This window comes from Motacilla alba, chromosome 4 (assembly GCF_015832195.1).
Source record: "Motacilla alba alba isolate MOTALB_02 chromosome 4, Motacilla_alba_V1.0_pri, whole genome shotgun sequence".
NCBI classification, from domain to species: Eukaryota; Metazoa; Chordata; class Aves; order Passeriformes; family Motacillidae; genus Motacilla; species Motacilla alba.
The window spans coordinates 69,251,003-69,272,913 of NC_052019.1; the positions used below are offsets into that span (position 1 = coordinate 69,251,003).

Sequence of the window (21,911 nt, forward strand, 5' to 3'; positions counted from 1 at the left end):
CTGCAAAGCCCTGGCAGCACCGTGTAAAACGCGCAGTTACCCGTGTGCGCCACGGGTGGCACCGCATGAGTGTGGGCAGCAGCAGGAGCCACCACTGCCTCTCACACATCCCATTAGCTGTGAACGTGGGAAGCAATTAACTGATTCAGTGGGAAAGCTAAAAAATCATCTTCTGCAAGCAACTCATTGCTTGGGAGCTTGGAACAAGAGAGGTCACGAGAGCATTCCCTCATTGACCTCCACCCCTCGGCAGGGCAGCATCTTCAGAGTCTCTCAGGGCTCTACTGAGCATCATTGTGCGAGGCCCTGAGAGAGAGCCGATGGACTGAAAAAGAAACAGAATTAGGGAAAATGTTCATTCTTAGAACCAATTGGCCATCAGGAGAAACTCATTTTAGGGCAATTGTTTGGGAAAAAAGCCCCTCTTCTAAAAATCAGTTACAAGTCAGGCTGAGCTGTCTTTGCCTATGATCACACAGGTATCTAAAGGGAAAAAGCCAGAGCACATCAAATGCAATTTGCAACATATCCTGGGCACGGCTTGTTCTGCCATCCAGTGCAATCAATGAAAGCCTTTCAAAGCTGTAATGGCTCGGGACTGAGGCCTCAAAGGGAACAGCGCTCTCCTGATGATGCAGTTGTGCACTGTCTCTCCAAGCCTGGCAGATATTTAGAGGTGAAACAGAAAAAGGTACCAAACAACTGATTTGCAAAAGGTTAGAACAGCAGAAATCAATCTGGAAAGCTTTCTTTAGATGGTTATTTGATCATGGAAGATCAATTTGAAAATATGTATTTGTCAAGTCTAAAAACTATGTTTGTGGTAAGTATGTCATGCCTTGAGTAGTGCAGGGCTTTGTGGAGGTGGATTAGAATCCATACTTAAAGGAATTCAGGGACAGAAACCCATCTCTTTGCCTTACAAAATTCTTGCAAACATTTATATTGGATAAAAAGCACCCTATTTTTCTAACTCATGTTTCAACTTTTGACCTAAGTACTTGATGCAATCTCAGAACTCTCTCAAGCAAATAAGAATAATTTAAAAGTGGATAATGCCCTGTTTACTTAAAATTTCTCAAGAGGGATATGGACATGTTTGTGAAATATTCTTTCCCATTATCTACAATTTCAGCTTTTTCTGTCATGTCCGGAGTTAAACAACTTGAGCACTCTCAAAACTGACATATTGATTAAGTTAATATAAACAAAGATTATTTGGAAATAGGTTTTTTACATGGAGTTGTGACCGCTTTCAAAGATAAGCATGGCAATTTATATTTAGCCTTTTTATGTAAGAAGAAGGAAAAAAAACCCCAATATGTAGGGTTATTTTCCTTCAGGAGAACATGCAGGTCAGTGAGTCAGTGACCAGCCCAGTGCTGAGCTGTCGGTGAAGAGTCCAGAATGGCAGGGCTTCAGCCGTGCCTGGTGAAGGACAAGGAGCTGTGAATAAAGAAACACTCCCACAGCCTCTATGGAACATCTCTTTTCAGTGCTAAGCCCCTGTGTGATAGAAGCTCATGAGGAATTTCAGCCATGGCTTAGCTGCAGGTCTGTTCTTGTTCCTGCACTCGAGGCTCATGGGAAGCAGTCACTGAGGAGAGAAGCCAGCAAAATATTGATAGGAAATGGAGCCTGGTGCTGGTCAGGTGCCATTCCAGAGCTCTGGGAGGCACCGGGGACAGTGCTCACTGTGCAGGCTCCTTGGAGGAGGTGCTGATTCTGGAGCACCAGGGATAAACCCAGCTCAGTGCCGCTCTTGCTGGCTGCTCAGCACATTCCTTCCTTGCTCTGAGTGCAGATTTGAGAGATCTGTAGGAGAACAATTTGCTTTCTGCCAATGCAGCAGCAGTAGCAACACCAGAACTTGGTGGGAATTTTAGATTTGAACGTCTGATTGCACTTCCCTTGGTTTGTCACTCTCTCTAAATTCAGTTACTCCTTACAAAGGGACAGGAGCAGGGTAATAGAACTGAAAATATTTGTCTTGTTTCCATGTTTGAGTGTTCATCAGTAACCTTTGAAACCTTGCTTTCTTTTCACTACAGGAAAAGCAGTAAGCACTGAAATAAAACTTATTTAGTGGGTTGTGAAATAAAGCAGCCTAACACACTCCAATTAAATAATGGATTATGATGCACCATATAATATTTTTAAAAGATGCTTCCCTTTCTAGATACTCAATTCAGAGTAACTTCCTTTACAGAAGTTGTCATTAATATTAATCTTAAAACCAGTGTCCAAAACTGTGCCAGTCAAGATCCTGGATCCTTTATAAAAATTTACAGTATTCATGTCAGTTTCTGTTTTTTTTTAAAGAAGTTTTATAGCAAAACTTCAGTTAGTCTTTCACCAGCTGAAACACATACAGAACTCTGAAGGGTGATTTTATGTGTTGTCTTTTCTCTGTGTGTGAAGAATATTTGCACTGATCCTGTTTTGGCAGTAATCATTTGCAAATGCTCACAGAATGTTCTAGACAGTGCTTTGATTTCTTTTGTTGTATCAGTAGCTTTTTGCTTTAAGTGGCTGGCAGTTTATATGCTGGCATTTGTGAAAACTGGAGAACTGGTGACTTTCATATGCTTTTTGTGAACTACTGATTGTTTGCCCAAATGTTATCCCTTGGAAAACAGTCATGTTAATATTAATTATAAAACACAAGCTAAACCAGAGTGCTTTTAACCAAATTTAAAGCTTCTGGTGTCGAGCTGCTAGAATGGTTCTCCCTTGTGCTGTTATTGTAAAACATGGATATTGTAAAAGTCTTAAAATGGACAATATAAAACCCTAAAACATTGAGAAGGATTTAGGTACATCTGTGTTTATACTCACGTGTGTCTGTGCCCACAGTTTGGTTTTGCTTTACATTTAGTGAAATGCCCACATTGTGCAATATCATTGGCAAAGTAAATGCTAAGTATGGCCTGTAAAAATTATCTTGTTCATCAATTTGCCTGGTATTGCAGAAATCTGTGCTAGTGAAATGTATTCACCATGATTCTGTAATCTCTTCTCAGTGGTTGCCCTCAGTCCCTCAAGGAACGAGTATTTTTATCTCTGATGAAACATTTTTTCACTGATTAGTGGAGATTTGATGTTCCTGTAAGGATCAAAATAACATCTTGGTGCACTCTGTTATAAACAACCATATTTCAGAAACAGAAAATATTGCAAATATTAAGGATTAAAAAGTGAATCAACACTTTTTGTGATGCTAGATTGGAGCTGAAACGCTTTTAGTATTCTTTGCTGTTCAACATCTCCTTGCAAATTCACATGGTGGCTGGAAGAGTTCTTGGGCAGAACTTTTCACTGGAGCACTTTGCTGTTCCTTCCTTATGTTTGTATCAATCCTTGGCAGGTTTGGAACTATTCTTTGGCTTTCTACCATTCTTGTGTCTGGGGACTTCTCAGAATAGTCTTCTTCCTCTGTTGAGTCAGTCTTTAGCAGAGGAATGCAAATGGACTTGCATGAGAGAGTGTTTGGCAGAGAACTTGCAAATCCAACAGGAATATTGAAAATGTAGATGGAGAAGCTTGCTTTTACAAGGCTCTCTTGAGTTCTAGGATTTCCTGCCAAAATGCTGCTGGGGCCAGGAGCTGGCAGCTTGTGTTTGCCCTGAGGAAGCGGGGAGGAGTTCCCAGGCAGGGTCTGACTCCGTGCTGGAACAGCATCAAGGTGGGGAAGTCAGGTTCCCCTGGAACTGGGATGCACAACTGTTTCAGGAAGAGCCTGGTCTGAAGCCAAGGCAGGACCTGCCCCAGTGGTGTTTTCTACTGGCTCATGAACAACCTTGGAGGTAGCAATGGTCCTTTTAAACTGTGCACAACACAGAACCATTTGTGTGCAGGAAGAGTTCAGTCACTTTGGGGTAAATCAGTGCAGGGAACAGTTTGCATCACTGCACTTGGGCTCTTCTCAGGCCCCAGGGACCTCTCCCTTGAGGGATCAGTTCCTGTGGTCACTGCAGTACTTCCTGCATGAAATCCTCATGTCAGAAGATCTGAACCCCTCTGGCATGTCCCAGTGCTTCAAAAGTCTGAGCGTAGATTCTGAGACAACCCAGAGGAAGCAGGAGGGATGAAGGTGGAAGGGATTGGGGCAGAGTAGGCAGATAGAAATGAGAAGAAGGTCAGAGAGAAAGCTGCAGCTCTGGGAGAAACTCCCTGTTAAAGCACAACTTGCTGGAGAGAACTTTGGGGTCTTCTGGGGTTAATTCTCTGTGTTTTGGGAGCACAGTACTCCTAAGATGCTTAATGATGAGGAGCCCTGTAATTTTGACTTCTCATGGAACATTTATTACACAACCTATATTGTATCATATCTACCAAGTATCATTATATGAAATTTCCTCCTGACTGGAAGAAATCTTGTGTGTGCTGGGATGCCATTACATGCATGATGGTAATTTAGAAATACCTGTACTTGCTTTTACTCAGTGGTGGATTCAGCAGCTATTTGAGGATACATTCAGTGTCTGGATACACCACTTGCTTGGCTACCTCACTGGGAGAAGCAAGGACTGCATGCCTGGAGAAGCACAGCACGTGGAGGTGATCTGGAAGTCACAAAACATGCAGTTAGCCTTTCTGAGTGTGAAAAGTTAGTTAAGCTTCAACCTCTCCACAAAACACCTTCACAGGGCTGGTGTGCATTGCCACCCCAACAGGAGTTCTAATTTAGTCTGTGCCACAGTTTGTGATCTGTGAGTTCAGCAAAAGTGAATGAATGCTAGTCAGAATGTTTAATAGTTCTTGATTTTTACACCAATTTCTTTTATTGTGGGCTTCCCTAGACCAATTCATTGAAAATATCAGAGTCCCTGACAGGTGACAGAGATGTGAAGAGCATAAACAGGTGGATTTTTGAAGGCCTAATGATAAGTTTTGTTGCTTTTTCACTGGTTTGTTTTGGTTCTTTAATCAAAAACCAGACTGCAGGAGATGCTGCTGCTGCAGCTTTTTCTTCCCCCCTGAAAAGTGGAGAATTATGTTGTTTGGTGGAGCTTGTTTAGTTGATGCCATCAATTTACTGTGCTGACAGTCCCAGAGGCAGCTGGACCAGGTTTTTGTGACAGAGGAGTCACATATGAATTTCTGTGGCATTAAAATGGGATTATTTATTATTTTTAAAAACTATAATAGGGTTTTGAAATAGGAGGATGTAAGCTCTCAGGTGCCATTTGAGATACTAACATTGTCATTATGGAATCCTGGTAGGCTTTAGACACCAGGAAAAAGCTGAAAATGGATCTGAGAGAGGGAACAAGAGCAAAGACACGATGGTGCTTCCAGGACTAATTGGTCATGGGAGAATGACTGCACACCCAGCTCCTTAATGGGAGGAAACTGCCCAGGAGGCAGAACCGACTGAAGTGACCTGGAGGTGACAGAGCCTGCGGAGCAGGGCGAGCACTAAGGATGCAGCACGGGGGGAATGCAAACCCCAGTGAGGGATGGCAGCAGCAAACAGACAGTGCCCCTCGGAGGCACCACTGAGGCCAGCTGAGCACGCCTTCTTGGCCGGTGCCTGAAGGGAAAGGGATTGCCACAGAATGCCCAGAAGAGGGAAAAAACCCCGGGGAATGGAATGAAATTGTTAGAACAGTCATCTTTCCTTTTGGTGATAGAATTTAAAAACTTTCTGTTTGTAGAATGCACTGAATTACGTATTTTGAAAGAAAAAGACAATAAATTCTGTTTTAGATCTTCAGACCATATTCTGAGAGAAAAAACTTAGGCATTTTCTTTTTACTTAGCTTTGACTATTTTCAGATTTTTTTTCCACTCAAAATACTTGAATCAAAAAATTATATTTTTAACTTAAGATGAATCTTTAAATACACAAATATACGTGTGAGTGTGTGTTATTTTCACTGTTTTTTTCCAAACTGCTAAATTAGTGATGTGTTGTAATCTCAGTGACTCAGGAAGAAAGGGAGGCTGACTCATGGATCTGATTCAAGTAGCAGTGTTTGCCAGCACTTTTGGGAAGGAATTTCTTTCCTACAGTCTCACTGTAAACTTCGCATTTACTTACCCAGGTTGTGTGTTCAGTTTTCCTTGGGAGTTTCAAAGATCCATCCCCCCTGCCTGGTCTGAAATGATGCAGTGAGCTGCAGGCAAAGCAGCGGATTTAGTGTGGGTCAGGCTGGGTGTTGAGGCAGGTTCAGAGTCACCTGGAGAAGAGTGAAATGGCTCTGTCCAAGGAGAGGCCGTGTCCCACACCTCACCCAGAAGCTTTTCCAAAGGCAGCAGAGTCAAGCTCAGTCTGGTGACAAATACTGGGATGCAGCTGAATTTCACTGGGGAGCAAGGTGTTCTGTATCAGACCTACACAATGAATGCAGATGGTTTTTTAGGATCCAAATGGGAAAGCATAACAGGCTACACAAGCCTTAATTTATGATTTGTTCATTTAAAGCTTCAGACCATTAAGTAGCCATTAAATCACTATTTTATATTTTGCTAAGTGCATCTCTATCATCAGAATAAAAAGATTGGTTTAATTCCCTCTGTATCAAATAAAACATTTTAATTGAGAGCATTTGTGATAACAAATTGGCTGGAATTGGAAAGTAAATTAACGCTGAGCTCTGATGACAGAGCAGCATCTTTGTGATTTGGGTTTTGGTGTCTGGTTTGTGCGTGAACAGTTACATTATAGATGTGTTTATCTGTATTTAGATTTCAGTCACAAAGATTCTACCCCAGGTAAAACTTCCATTGCACTGATGGGGCTCTCCAGATTCCTGTCTGTCACACTAACTTTCCCTGTGGAGCTCAAATGATGAGTTTTTAACCATTTTACCCTTAGCCTCACTGCTACGGGCCTCCATTGCTTAGGCTGTATCCTAAAATGGGGAGTGGACACAAGCAGATGAGAGAAAATGGCACATTTCCCTCCCTTTGGATGTTTCAGTGTTTGTTTTTATTTCCAGAAAGACAAAATGTTAGCATCTGCCTCTGGCAAATGGAGATTTCAAAGAACATTGATTTGAAACATACTTTGACACTTTGTTATGACATTTTTGATTGCTCTTAAGCACTGCATTCCTGCAAGTGAACTGGTTCCTCCTCTTTCAGTCATGAGCCTTCCTGTCCCCAGTATTGCCTGGCCTCCAATTGTCTCTGGGAAAACCTGGGCTGGGAAGCAGCTCTCCCAGGGTGAGGTAACTGCAATGTGTGTAACTAGCTAATGGCATGCACAGCTCTGCAGCAAGTTCGAGTTCTTGTGCTAAAAACATCTGAATTCCCAGATGGAAATATTCTAAGAAAATGCAGTTGACAATCATTGTTTTTAAAGCAAAATGTGTTGTTCTGTTTAAAATAATAAATTGTTCTAATGTGGTTGAAGCAGACCCCAGTACTCCATTTTCTGAAGAAATTTGGGCATTAGGAAAATCCTTTGAGATGTCATTTTCAGGTAAAATTGTGTGCTAATAGCTCAGAAATCGAATTCCCTGTTACTCCATGCATCTGGCAAGGTCCCCCTGTGTCCCCCAGGAGCGCTGGCTTGCTCCTGCAATGGCTCTTCTCTCACGAACAGGGGGTTCTCAGCACGGGCAGGAGAGGCTGAGGAGCAGAAGGGCTGAGGAGAGGACGCCTGCAGCACTGTGCAGCTGGGAAAGGCAAGGAACAGCAATCCTGGGATCCTGGCTCCCACACCTCGCTCCCAGGTAAGCAGCTCTGTTCCCTGGGCCTCTCTGCCAGCCCCGCTGGCCTCGCCTGACCCTGGGCCCCTTTGGTGCGTGCAGCGGCTCCGCTTCCCCAGCGCCAGCGCCGCTCCCCTGCTTCTGCCTCCTGCTCTGCCTTTGCCCCGGCCCCAGCGATCGCTCACAGCAGCGCCCGGCGAGGGTCCGGCTCCAGCTCCTGCAGCTCAGGGCTGCTCTGTGGGGCTGTTCAGCACCCTGTTCAAACTGCCCCCAAAACAGATTTGCTCGTGATCTGCTTCTAGGGGCCCTCCTGCTCACCCGTCTGTGAGTAATTCCCCCAACAGTTTCCAAGTTCAGTGCCTTAAAATGTTTCTCAGCCTAATTCAGAGTGTGAGGCGAATGGATGCTCTTGCTGGGAATTTAGAGAACAATTATGGTTCACAGTGTGAAAGGGTATTTTCAATGAAACATTTGCTCGTTCCATTAAGATCCTGTATTATTCTTTTTCTGAGGATTCCGTTAATCTGTATTTGTCATTTATACAGACGAGGAATGACTCTGAAAGTGAAGGCTTTTATCTGGTTACCTATTGATGGAAAATCACCCATCACAGCACTTCATTTTCCCTCAATATTTTGATTGAACTTGGAGATTCAGTTCAGATTCAGTTTATTAAATGATGAATATTGTAAAGCAGAGAGAGAAATGTTATTTTTAAAATGATAAATTGTAGTTTAAATATTTAACTGTTTTTGTAATATCAAATAAAATGATTATTGATGAGTATTTAATTTTTTTACACCAGATTCTAAAATTTCACTGACTGAAAACCAGATTGATGCATATTTTTCAAGTACCATAGAAAAGACTTGACTGTGAGTTGAAGATTTTTTGATTTGTTGGGATTTTTTCCCTTCAGCAGAGCTCTTTTTTCTGCACATGAAAAATCAATCTCATGTAATGCACTGGGAAACTCTCTCTCTTAAGACTCCCTGCCTTTCACTTTGGGTTATCCTCTGAGCCAAATCCTGCAAGATTATAATTGATTTTAAAAGTTAGCAGCAGAAGTATTTGATCTTTAGGTGACAAACAGTCAAAGAGGAGCCTTCAGGATCAGTGTTAAATGTCAGTGAAGTCACATTCATGCTAGGATAGGCAAGTTGCAGAAATGTAAATCCTGCTGTAATAGTGACAGTAATAAATGGAAACTCAGCAAAATGAAGCTATTAGTCAACAATGTGTAATGCCATAAACGTGAACAAATGATCACAGAGAGCTCAGGCCTGAATTAAATCCAGGCAAGCTGAAACAAGCAATAGCATTGAGATGGATAAATGAGTTTATCCAAGTGCATGTAATCACACATTAGAATAAAAGCCAACATTTTAGCTGAGGTGTTGAAAATAATCTGGGCATCATCACTCAAAATGGACAACAGCACCTGCATGCACTGCTGCTGGCACCAGAATTTGGGATGTTGGACCCTGTGCTTGGGTGTTTCTCCTCTTGTGGTGCTTCAAAGAATCCATACAGAGAACAGTAGAGAGTTTCACAAGGTTCTCATGAAAATGTGCCACTGATTGGGTGTCAGGAGCACCTCAAGCAGTGCTGGTGGCAGAATGGCAAGGCAGCTCCAGCAGAGAGCAAGGCTGAATGGGGCTGGCCTGGCACCAAGAGCAGAAAGCAGCCTGAAGGCACTTGGTCACAGGAGGGAAGGGGCTGTGGGACACTGCAGCCTCTTGACACAACCCCAGAGGAAGCAAGCAGACAACTGCTTCCAGGAAGGCAACCTTCCACTGCACCCAGTCTGCTTCCTGAGCCGTGAGAAATACAAATAATGAGAGAAAAAATGTGGTTTCTGAGCAAACAATTGCATGAATAGCAGAGCACGTGGTGTTGTGCTGTACTCTTAGATGCAGCTTGTTTGCAAACAATGCAAAACAGTGTTGGGGGGTTTTAATGATGACTCCATTGATGCCGTGGGAAGCTGCAATTTTTCTGGTAAGGTCAAGTGTTCCAAATTACACCTTGAACAGCATCAGTAAATGAAGCAGAGAGTATAATGCTGATTTTGCTGCAGCAAGAGTGCTAAGTGACAGTCCTGGAATAGTCCAGCTCTGATATAGAAATAGATTAGGAGATACCTAATGCCGAAACAGAAATTTCCAAGTATGCATAAAAATGAGCACTACCACTGAAGTCATGTGAAGTTTTAGTTTACATTTACATTTACATTTAGTTTACATTTTTGCATGTATGTTAGAAAATCATGTGTTTTCTGCTTTCTTGAAGGTTTAGAACATCAGATGACTCTTAGCAGATGTGAAATGCTTCTGGAAGCCAAACAGTGGTTCTGTTGATATCCTTTGGACCACCCTGTTGTAAGTTGCACATCCTCGTTAAAACAGGGTATGTGTTATTTCTTTGTAATCTGAGAGCCTCTGAACATCCTGCTTTTTCAGTTTGCCTGGTTTTTTTAAGTGGAAACGTGGGCTACTGAGTTTATTTCTCACCCAAGTTGTAGTTAATAAGGACAGACCAGATTTCAGTTGATTTCATTATCTTTTTTTCCCCCGGAAGTAGGAAATTTCATCTGTGTCCGCTTCTTTAAATCAGCAACTCCAAAGATATAAATACAGGTATGAAACTCAAGGTTGTGTGTTTGAAGTGTAGCTGTGTAATGGAGGGATACAAAGTCAACTGTGGATTTAATTTCCATTCCAGGCCCAAATATTTAATCATCTCAGAAGAAAAGCAGCCCACTCAATGTAGCCCGTTTGTATGCTTCACTCATGGGTGTCTGTGAGGTACTTGATCCCCACTCTGGCTGTTGAAGGGCGCTCTGCCTTCCTCCACCAAGCAGCCTCAGTGCAATTCCAGCTCCTTCCTCATCAGTGCTTTTGGCAGCTCAGAGAGCAGGGAATTACCTCTGAGAAGCCAGTGGTCATGACTCCCGCTTGCATTATTCACATTCATGGAGAGCCCTCTGCTAGTGCTCACCAGATGATTTTTAAGTCTTCCATTAATGCTCTGAAATCCAGGCCTGCTCAGCCCTCGCCAGAGCCAGTGGAAGATGTTTTATTGACTCGAGGAAAGCTGGCTGAAATCAAGGGCTTAAGGGTCTGTCTGCCCTCACTCTTCCTTTCCTTTCCTTTCCTTTCCTTTCCTTTCCTTTCCTTTCCTTTCCTTTCCTTTCCTTTCCTTTCCTTTCCTTTCCTTTCCTTTCCTTTCCTTTCCTTTCCTTTCCTTTCCCTTTCCTTTCCTTTCCTTTCCTTTCCTTTCCTTTCCTTTCCTTTCCTTTCCTTTCCTTTCCTTTCCTTTCCTTTCCTTTTCCTTTCCTTTCCTTTTCCTTTCCTTTCCCTTTCCTTTCCTTTCCTTTCCTTTCCTTTCCTTGAAATTTCCTTTCCTTTCCCTTTCCTTTCCTTTCCTTTCCTTTCCTTTCCTTTCCTTTCCTTTCCTTTCCTTTCCTTTCCTTTCCTTTCCTTTCCTTTCCTTTCCTTTCCTTTCCTTTCCTTCTTTCCTTTCCTCCTTCCATCTTCATTTCTGTGGTGGCTTTCCCATCAGTGTCTCCAGGTGACACAGGGAGACAGGCGCTCAACTCAGACACAAATGGCGAGCCAAGATAAACTAAACTATTCCCATCCCCTTATGGAACATTTTCAAGCTCGTGAGATGTTTTAGAGGGCACTTGGGTGACTTGGAGCCAGCTGGTGCCCTTGTGGCACTCTGACTTGGCCGTGTTTTCACTCCTGTTTCCAAGGGCTTTCTGCTTTGGTTTTTTTCCCCTTGGTTGTGCTAAAAGCTGCTCGTTGCCTTGACAAATATTTGTTTCCAATTCTGTGTGTGTAAACATCTAACAGAGAATTGTCTCAGGATTCAGTATGCAGATGACTGCTGCACTGCTGTTTACCAGAGTTCAAAACCTGGGCAAACAGCAGTTTGTTTGGGCTGAGTAAGTAATACCTTACTTTGGAGGGCCCAAATAGCCATGTAATTGTTTTGAATTAAGAAATTACCATATCATTTCAGGCTCATTACGTGGGTATTTATTCTCAGCAGAGTGTGTGCAGGCTGTTACAATAGTAACTGCTGTCACTTTGCTTTGGAAAGGGAAACAGGGTAGGGATGAGAGGAGGAGGGGCCTGTGGTGAGCCTGCAGTCCTTGCAATGGGAATGCCACCCCAGAAGTGTGGAGCTCTGTTTTCAAGTGGAAAGGACCTGTTGTTCTTGTGCAGCATTTTAGTGAAGATGCAACCAGCAATAAAGAACTATTTCTTTTTATTTATGTGTTTCACACAAGGAAATCCAGGAGCTTTGGGAGCTGTGGCCCAGCTGTTGACTCACTCAAAGTGCTGCAATAGCATCAATAAAAACCAGCCAAGCTGGGTGACAATGCCTGTGACTGTATATTCCTAGTAGGCAGTAGGTGGCTGGAATTCCCTGAGGAACAGTCTTGAATCAGATGGGATGTCCATGCCTTCAGCACTCTCTAACAGAGCAGCTCACTGCCTTGTTAATGCTGATGGCCTTCATTTTCTGTGTCCATCATGGCTGAGCCACACTGCACTGCAGTGCTCTTCCCTTCCAGGAGAGCCTGACCATGGCCACGGGGATCAAGAAGCTCCCAAGAGCCTGGTCCAGGGGACACAGGGAGCCCTCAGGCACCTTCCAGCCCTGACATCCCAGCCCAGCTGCCTCACACAGGAGGAAGATCTCTCTCAGTTTCTCTTCATGACTATAAATGCCTGTAAGTAATTAGCAAGATGCTGACATAGTGCAGGAAGTGTGCAGTGGATATTTTGTATTTCAGCTGAAAACAAATTAATAAAGGAGATTTCTGTTTAGACAAGGTAAGTTCATTTTCAGAAGGGGGAAATTCTTATTTTTGCAAGGTCAAAGGTAAAAGAGGCAGTGAGAGAAGAAATGTTCATCAAAGTTGTTTATTTGAGAAGGGGAAAGCCATAACATGGCAGAAGCCCTTAGGTCTATTATACAGCTGTCAAACCCTGGGATTAGACTGGAGGAGATAAAGGCTGTTTGCTGCTCAGCACAAGGAAAACCAAAAGAAGGATTGAGGGATGGCAGAATTTGCTGGGATACAGAAAACCAGGAAATGACTAAATTCCACCTTGGCTGCTTCCCTGTTTTCTCCTCCACTCCCATGAACTCACTCTGCCCGAGCTGCTTTCCTCAACTTCACAGTTTGCTCCCTGGCATGTGGGCAGGGCTTTGCTGGAAGTCACAGCTCACTTCTTGTTCTGATTCACTGCATCTCCTGCTTTGGCCTCATCCCCTTAAAATGCTGGCTTAATTTCAGTTAATTAGTTCAGGTCAGTGCCTTCCTTCCACAGATGGCTGGAAATAGGTTCTTGTCCAAAGGCTGTGAGGATTTGCATGCCCAGAGAGGTTGGGCTGATGTTAAAGAGCTGAACATTGACCAACTCATGTAAATAGGAGCTGATGAGGAAAGGACAGCTGCACATCTCAGACTGGTGTTCAGAGAGGTCAGTCAGTGACAGATCACCCCATGCGTGTGGATATTACCCTTCTTGTTGGAGAATTTCCCTGTAATGTACAATCTGCATGTGCCTTTACCCCACCCTCCAACCACTCCTGATATTTTCTTCCTGTTCCAAATCCCTGCTTTTCACTGCTGGGAAGGAGAAACATTCTTTCAGTGTCCTTTTCTCACCCCTGATATTTTACAGTCCTGCTAGAAAAGGTACAGGGAAGATGTGCACTTGGACAGTGACCCTTCACAGTACAGATCAATAGATGGCAGTAGCTGAATCTCCTTGGAAAGAACATCCCTGGAAAATGTCATCATAGGCTTTCTCTGTAAGACAAAAATGAATGCCCTCTTTATGGGTTAAAAAGAGTGCAAGTGATTTTATAAATCAGGGTCAAAGGACAATTTTCCTTTTTCATTCTCAAAAGTATTGATATCCAAAGTTGCTTAGAACAGCTCCAGGTTTGCTTGAAGCCATACACTGAAAGACTCCAGGGGTTCAAAACTGGGACCAGCAGCAAGGATCAGTTCAAGTCTGTGAATCTTTCATTGGAACCTGGTTGGAGACTTGCTCCTGATGACCTGGTGTGATACTCACCTACAGAATACTCTGTAATCACCATTGTTTGAATGGAGTAGGTCCAAAGAGTTGGCCTGTGAAATCAGTAACTCAAGAATTTGGTTATTTCCTATTGAAAGCTTTAAACTAAAGAAATGTGTATTTGGAAGTTCTCTCAAGAGATCATTTAATCCTTCAGTTCCCTTTCAGTGAGGCAGAATCAAGAAGATGCCCATCTGATCACCACATGCTGACCAAAAGCAATTGTTGCCTGGCCACTGGAAAAGGTACTTGTCTAACAACAGTGAAGGTTTTCCATGACCACAAGCCCCAGTCTCCTTCAGTGGCAATTTATTCTTCTCCTTCCACGGCTCTTCCTTGTTTTCCTGCTGTTATTGTATTGCTGGAGAAGTTTTGACAAACCAAAATCTGTTTGTGTGTATGTATTATACATTTTAAGTGAAAACTCATTTTGAAACATCACATAGATTTTCAGATCACTTAGATTTTTCTTATCAGAAGCAAAATGTCACTGAAATTAGCATAAACCGGTAAATTAAGGCATATGGCTGCTGATGTATCAAAAGTTCTTGAAGGGGAAGACAGAGCCCTCTGGCAGAACATTTCTGAGCACTTGATCATCTGCATTGCTGGGTCTATGGAAATATTTTGTGCTTACTTGCAAGCACGGCTTTTAAAATCTGAGTTGTGATTATTCCAATTCTTTTCTTTATAATTCAGAGTTTTCCTGCTTCTCCCTTTCTGGGAGTGTGTACGTGATGCTCCAGTGAGAAACACTCAGAGCTGATAGATTTTTGTGACACCTGATCTGTGAGCAGTCAGGGGAAATGGCCTGCCTGCTCATGGGCAAGCCAGTGTTGTCACTGCTCTGGCTGAGTTCAGAGGATGGCAAAATGCTGGGAGCTCTCCCTCAGTGTTAGCTAAGTCCTGTGAGCCTTGAATTAGCAGCAGGGTGTTGCAGCCCGAGAGAACCCATTTTTCCATGAGCTGTAAAGAACACTTTCCCTGGATAGAAATGTATTTGGGTAATTATTTCTGTGTGCTATAATGGAATAGCTGACTTGTTGCTGGATCCTTCTCCAATGGTCAGTTAAAAATGTGTTGGTATTATTAATTCAGGTTCTGGAAGTAGGAATCATTGCCAGGCCCCACTGGTTACAGCCTGCCCCCACCCAGAGCTGCAGGATCACTCCAGCTTCCCAAAATCCCAGTTTAAGGCAAGTCTAGGAAAGGCACCACCAAGGGACAGAGGCAAGAAGGTGAGGAAGTGATCTCTGCTGATGGGTCTTGGTTGGTGTTACCCAACAGAATCCTTGGGATGCAAAAGACTTTGGCTGGGTTTGCTGGTAAGATCCGTAGGAGGCAGCACAGATTGCACTTCCCTGCAGGAAGGAGGTTCAGGAGCCTGTGTTCTTTCCCCCAGTCTCCAGGAGAGCCAGAATGCACCTGTGTGTGCAGTGATTCTGCACTCCTCACCCTGGTCCCTCTGTCTTTCCCAGGATAAAGCTGGCAATGTAGATGGCTGTGTGCTTCTGCATGCAACTTAGAGATGTGTTTTTAGTCTAAAAGGGAATTTTATTGCATAGCTGCAAGATTTTACGGTGCACTCAGTTTGCCTGAGATAGATTTTTAATGAGGAAGAAGCACCTGAAGTGGATGGGTGAAGAATGTCATCCATCATTTTCCCCAAATCACGGTCCATGATTTCCCTCAAACATCTGTCAGCCCCACAGCATTTCATTTCCTGAATCGAATGCTAGAGGCAGCTGAAGAACAGCAGCATTGCTCAAAGAAAATGAAGCACCCACTGGGCAAATAATATTGCTATTTTCAGCAGCACAGAAGTCTGGAATTTCTCCAGCTGTTTGCAGAGGTGTGTCCCTGTGCCCCTTCCTCTGCTCACAGGGTGGCACAGGCCGGGGTTTGTGTTCCCAGATCAAAGAGGTTTGAAGTGGGCACGTGTGTTTTTCTCAGCTCTTTGAAAGTCCAAAGCTCAGATATGATCTGTCCTGAAATCACATTCAACCTGTTCCAAAGTCCAAGGGCAGAAATGAAAGGATTTAGCTTAATAAAATTCATCTTTATCTGCTTAAGGTATCTCTCTAGAGCAGAGCCCAAGTCTGTAAGCTGCACCCAGAACTCCATTCCCATTTTTCAGAGCAATGTAGAGTCGCTCTGTGGAAGTCTGTGCTCAAAGATCTGCTGTGAAGAATTAAGCAGGATTTTTCTTTCCACAAGCTTTTTATAAAAGTAAGAAAATCTGTCCTTACTTAATATAAAGAGAAAAAAGCTCCAAGCTGCTAGAGGAGAAGGTGGATTTCCAAGGATGAAAAAACCCCAAACACACTTCATAATGGCTGAGCTTTAAAGAAAATTGTCTGTTCCTTTTTTCCAAGATAACTGTTCTTTTCAGTAACGAGGTTTTAGAAACCTTTCCTGTAGTAAGAAATTCTCATCCATAGTTGGGACCTTTCTCAAAGAGGCATATTGCACTATCCTGGGCTAAATTTCTTTGTTCTTGCCAGTAAAAACAGAGTTTCCTTTCCTCAGATGGACAGTGTTAGTTGTGCAGACTAAGAGTTAGGGATGTAATGTTACATGCAGGTGCTCAGAAATAAAAACCTGCCATTGCATTCCAAAATGCTTGTTATTGCACATCACCAGGGTAAGAAAGATGGCTTCTTTAACTGTAAATGCACTTGGATGCAGTTCAGTGAGGTGATGGTGGTGCTGGTGCAGACACAGCAACAATGATGTTGTACCTTTTATAAACATTTAGTTTAGCTGTGAAAAATCCCACCAGAATAAATTACTATTTCTATCTTTTCTTTGGTCACTTCACCCCTGGAAAATTAAACAGAGAATGGAAAGGGGCTAAACTCTTAATACCATGAGTTCTCTTTGCTTCCTCTCATTTATTTCCCATCCTGCTGTTCCCTGAGCTGCAGCTGGTGGTTGCACTGTGGAGCTCCAGAAGGCACCGTGTAGGTTTGTGCACCAGACCGTCAGAATCCCAGCTGCTACCTAACAATAAAGTCTTGATTTTACTTAAGTTGATTTTCTCCTTTTCCTAATTATTCTTCCTTCCACTAGAGTGGAGTCAAGTTTAAAAAAAAATTAAAATAATGTAAAAGTGTAGAAGGAACAGATATTACTACCAACATTTTATTCTTCTCCGTAACCTCCCAGTCTGCCAAAGATTCACAGCCTCTGTTTGGTGAGGATTATTGGGATGATGAATAAATGCTGTCAAGTTTATTTCACAGTCTTGAAGTCTTCTATCAAATTCTTTCAGGTTTGCAGACTTTCACTGTACTTTGGCAGCAGTGCTCGGTATTTTTCTCAGATGCCTTTCCACAGCAGCATTATTTTAGTATTTCCTTACACTCACTCATGAGTGGTCATCAGGACAAAAATCTTAACAGGGTCCATTGAGTTTGGCCTGATCCACTTGGTGCATTATTTGCTTCCAACCAAAGGATGAAATAGCCATTCTTGTACTCTCATTTCTGTTAAACCACCTGAACACTGACTTTATCTGTCTTTCTTCTCAGGATGAAATGGTCCCCAGGACCTGTCCCTGCTCTCTGTGGGTACTGCTGCACCAGCAAACTCCAGAGGGCCCCTGAGTGCAGAGACCTGGAGTGCAGTCAGCTCTTTGTAAGGTGAGATCTCTTTGCTCTCACTTCCCAGAAGTCCTTGGAAAGGAGGCAGCAAATCCAAGTCTGCTTCAAGCCTGGTGTGGGGAGAGGGTCCTGGAACGTTCACTGGGGGCTCTGCCAGTCAGGTGCTGACGTCTCCCTTATCTTCTCTAGAATAAACTAGAGCATTGGCTCAGAGATGACTTCCAGCAGTGCTTCAACCAATTTTAGCAGGACAGGCGATGGGAATATGGATTATTTACTAACATTTTCTCCAGCTCAGTACTTGCCCTGTCCCCAGGCTGACCTGCTGTCATGTTTAATAACATCAACGTGCTTATTTTGCCTTCTGAAAATACACTTTTTTTATAACTACAAATTGCCAGAGGTCCTGTTTTAGTAGTGAGAGAGTTTTGCTGTAGTGCGAGTTGTGTGCTGGAGCTCCCAGAGGCTGTGGAAGCAGTACTAATATACTGTTTCAATCCAAATAAATATGGTAAAGACATACAGGAACCCATTAGCCAAGAGCCTTGAGAACACATTCCTGTGCATGCTTTCTGCTAGAGCCATGACACTGCAGCAAACCTAAAAAATCCTACCAAATGATAATTCTATATTGTGATCAGTTCAAATCTCAGAAGAAACCTGTGGCTTTTCAGCCCTTGATTAAACCAGAGGTGCTTCTCGGTTTCCCCTTCCTCCCTGTTTGGCTTTTATCCAGGATGGCAAGGCTGGAATGCTTCAGGGCTGTGCTGTGTCTCGGGAATGGCTGTGACCTGGCACTCTGGGGCTGATGGCAGCCCGTGGTTTGCTGGGAATGAGCTCAGTGCTCCTGCTGGCACTGGGAATCACAGGCTGAACTGAGGTGATTGATCATTGCTGGGTTTAGTCCTGTCAGCTTCAGGGAGCCTCCTGCAAAGTGCTTGCTTTCAGTGCATTGGGAGGACTCAAAGAGCATGAGGAGAGCTCTGTTTTCACACAACACCCCTTGTGTGTTTTTGCAGGCAGGGAAAGGATCTGTCTTCTGTTTCAGCTTTGAAAATCTGAAATGTAAGAGGAACTGCATTTCTTTTCTCAGGCTGCAAGAGTAAATAATGTATATTACATCTGACTACTGTCTATGCAGTTTCATGATATGATTTTCTTGATTTGCCAGTGTATTTGAAAATAATTATTTCTGAGATTAATTTTAAAAAAAGAGGAAAAAAAAAAGCATCTTGGAAGAATTTTTGGGCACAAATTCTCTCCCTTTCATTTCAGGCATGGACACTTCTGGAGCTTCCTCTCATGTGGAACCTTCCCAGACTTGTGTTTGGTTTGTGGTCGGTTTTGTTCATTTTTTCCCTTATCTGTTACAAGCTCATGTAAAGCCCAGGCTGATTTAGAGTGTAACATAACTGAGGGGTTTGCTTATTCCTAACAATTTATTAAGGTGTGCAAAGATAGTGCTGTTTTAAAAGTTTTTGGATAGTATCTGTTATCTTCTCAAAGAGCAGGAAATGCAAATGTCTCCTACAATCAGCTGTATCTGCTTAGGCTTGCTACATCATCAGGAGTCATGGTGCAAAGCAATGCAGCAACACTCTAAATTTATGGAACAGTGATGCTGGATGGCAATGGAGTGGCAAAGGAAGTGCTCAGTACATCAAAAATTAATACCTAGAGGGCCCATTTTTGTACGGCGGTGATTATAGGTATCACTCTGTGTGTGAACATTATCCCCTCCAAACAGCAGTTTCCTGAATGTGCTGGAGATTATTGAACAAAGTACAAGCTGAGGTCACGTTTGGGTTCTCACTGGGCAAATCACTGTCATTTTCTTCTCAATCCCAGCTAAAACTGCAGAGTTGCAGGAGGCACTCGGGTTCGGTGCACAGCAATGGGAGGCTGGTGCCTGTGCTCAGAGAATGCAGAGCTGTGCACAGGAAAGTCAGCAGGTCACAATGTGCTTCTCTTAGCTGTGGGAACAAGTGTGCTCTCTGACCACCCCAGGAGCTGTTTGTTCAATAGTGAATCACTGACCAAAGGCCCGAGAGGTGGCAGAGCCACGAGTGCCACTCAGGGATGGGCAGTGCAGCTGGATGGACACACACTGACACATGAGGGTGAGAAAGAGAGAGGGGTATTCACAACATTCACTTCAAACAGAAGTTTCACAACCTCTGCTTTGGAATCCATTTGTTACATTACGTACCCATTTCATTTTAAGTAACAAATCAGTTATGAACATTTATTTGTAGCAGTGAATCACACTTCTGGGCACACTTAACCAGAGCTCATCTGTGGTGTGTCCAGTAATCTGTGTGCAGCTCTTGGCATCAGATGAGAAATGTACAACTTAATCACTCGTAACTATGGCTGTATACCAGGAGGGCTGTTTGATCCTAAAGCTGAAGAAATCACACTGGCTTTATTTGTTTATTACGTCCAACTTAACAGTGTTATGAATGAGTGTCAAAATTCATATTTATTAGAGTAGAGGAATAGATTCAGAATAGTATGAAAGAAGGTAGATAGATATTAAAGTAAAAAGGGATAGAAGGAGAGTTACGTCTGGACATGTTCTCAGGGAAATACCCAAGAAAAGTCAGTCTGCAGCAAAACACCAACACATACCACACCAATAGACTCTATTTACATGTGAAACCCAACAGGGACAGTTGGTTTCACAGTTGCAGCCACACAGGGAATTACGCCATCAGCAGCACACCTGGATCCTCCCGACTGGAGGGGGGGGGGGAACACACTGTTTAGAATTTTAAAACAGTTCTGGGAAACCTCTCGGTTTGTAAAAGAGATTTCCAGTAAGAACTGAGTATCGGAATTCAGGGTGATAACAAGGATATCTCTCTCGGGATGTGACTGTGTATTGTTAAGATTAATCCTGTCTAGCACAAGACCAAAAGTCGATGAATTATTCCCGAAGACATCGAGGACAGGACCACCTTCCATCAGATACCATTCTACTGGACCGGAGAAACCTTTGGAACTTGTTTGGTTATGAAAAGGACAATGGACTTCCTAGCCCGCGGCAAGAAAAATAGGATAAAAGACCTGCGTGGAGGAAACTCAGTGTGCTCGCTACACTCCGAAGCTGCCAGTGCTTGGAGCTGTTCAGCGCGACACCCAGGGTCTATTCCCGGGCTAGACTCTGTCCGATCCGTGGCTTACCGAAATTTTGTCAAATTGCGCAAAATAAATTTTGTACTTTGTTTTTATATCATAATTTGGCTCTGGCAAATTATTGATAAAATCAAATTGGCAATAATATCCATAACAACAGTCTCATGCAAAATGCAAGAGTTTATTTTAGCAGCAATCATAAAAATGAATTATTTGTTTCTAGACATAGTCTTTGCTAATTTGTGCCCCAGTAATTTTTTTTAGTGGATTTTGTGTCTTTAGCCACAGCTCCTCACAGGCATTTCCACAGAGAGCCAGACAAACAGCTGTTAGACTGGGAAAGCAGCAGCAGAGCTGCTGGTGTTGTGCAGTGGAGCTGGAGTAATTAGGCCAGCGCTTATTGTGGCTCAAGTGCAGCTCACTGCAAGTGCAAGGGAAGTATGGAGAGGGTCACTAACTCCTGTGTGTGTTCAGCTGGGAATTTCATCCCTCACTTCTGCCCTCTCCGATGTGGAATTTCTCCTCCTGTGTAACTCGGTAGAAAATGTAAACGCAGTGCAAGGACATTAATGAGAGCGACCCCTTCAAGTTTTAAGGTTTGAGTTTTCCCCCCAGCCTCCTGTTAATGATGTGACAGTTTGTTGCTGCAGGACAGAGAGAATCTGCATCTGTGGTAGCTGAAGGTTAGAGGCCCTGGGCTGCTGTGCCCATCACTCCCAGGGAGCAGAGAGGGCTCGTGGTTTCTCAGTGTTAGGAGTGGCCTCAGTAAGAGAAGTATTTGAAAGAACAATGGTTTGAAGTAGTGTGTTACTAACCCCCAGTTCTGAATTTTAAAAAACTCTCAAGCCCTTGAATACCTAAAGATGGCTGAACAAATGTGGAATGACCCGAGGAAGATGGAAAGGGACAGAAGTTAATGCTCCCAAAATGCAGCAGAGCTCAGTAGCCCTTAAAAGCAGTTAAAGAGCTTTTACCATCTGTTAAGTAATTACCTAGCATCATTAGTTATTAGAAGTAGGAAATGATGTAAAGGGCACAAACAAGTGCCCGTGATAGAAATAGAACAGCCAGCTTCTTGTGGGTTTCGTGAGTGAGGTCATAAAAACGTGGTTATTAGTACTGAAATAGAAAGGACAAACATTTACAGATGATGTTGTAGCTGCTCTGCTTCAAAAAGAAAAGCATTTTGTTTTTCCTAATAGTAAATATTTAGCTCAAGTCTTGCACTTGTTACCAGTATGAAATGAAATTTATTTTAATATTCACCTCCAAAAAACAACATAAGATGAAGAAGATTTAAGGGTTCCAAATTCAATGCATTATAGCTCAGCTAAAACCAATTATGGAAAACCCAATTTGAGGATCATGACTTGGAACAGATTAAAACCAAGTAACCA

General features: G+C 43.1%; 1 long non-coding RNA gene across 3 annotated transcripts in view; it reads left to right on the forward strand.

Annotated features, from left to right (window-relative positions):
• Positions 1-21,911, forward strand: part of LOC119700968 — a 136,807-nt gene that overhangs the window by 109,317 nt on the left and 5,579 nt on the right. For 2 of the 3 annotated variants that reach the window (XR_005256955.1, XR_005256957.1), the window contains 3 exons: positions 7,556-7,685; positions 9,954-10,042; positions 17,305-17,415. This is a non-coding gene — a long non-coding RNA (uncharacterized LOC119700968). Of the gene's footprint in view, positions 1-7,555; positions 7,686-9,953; positions 10,071-17,304; positions 17,416-21,911 lie in introns of all 3 variants that reach the window. The other variant, XR_005256956.1, reaches the window with a different exon arrangement.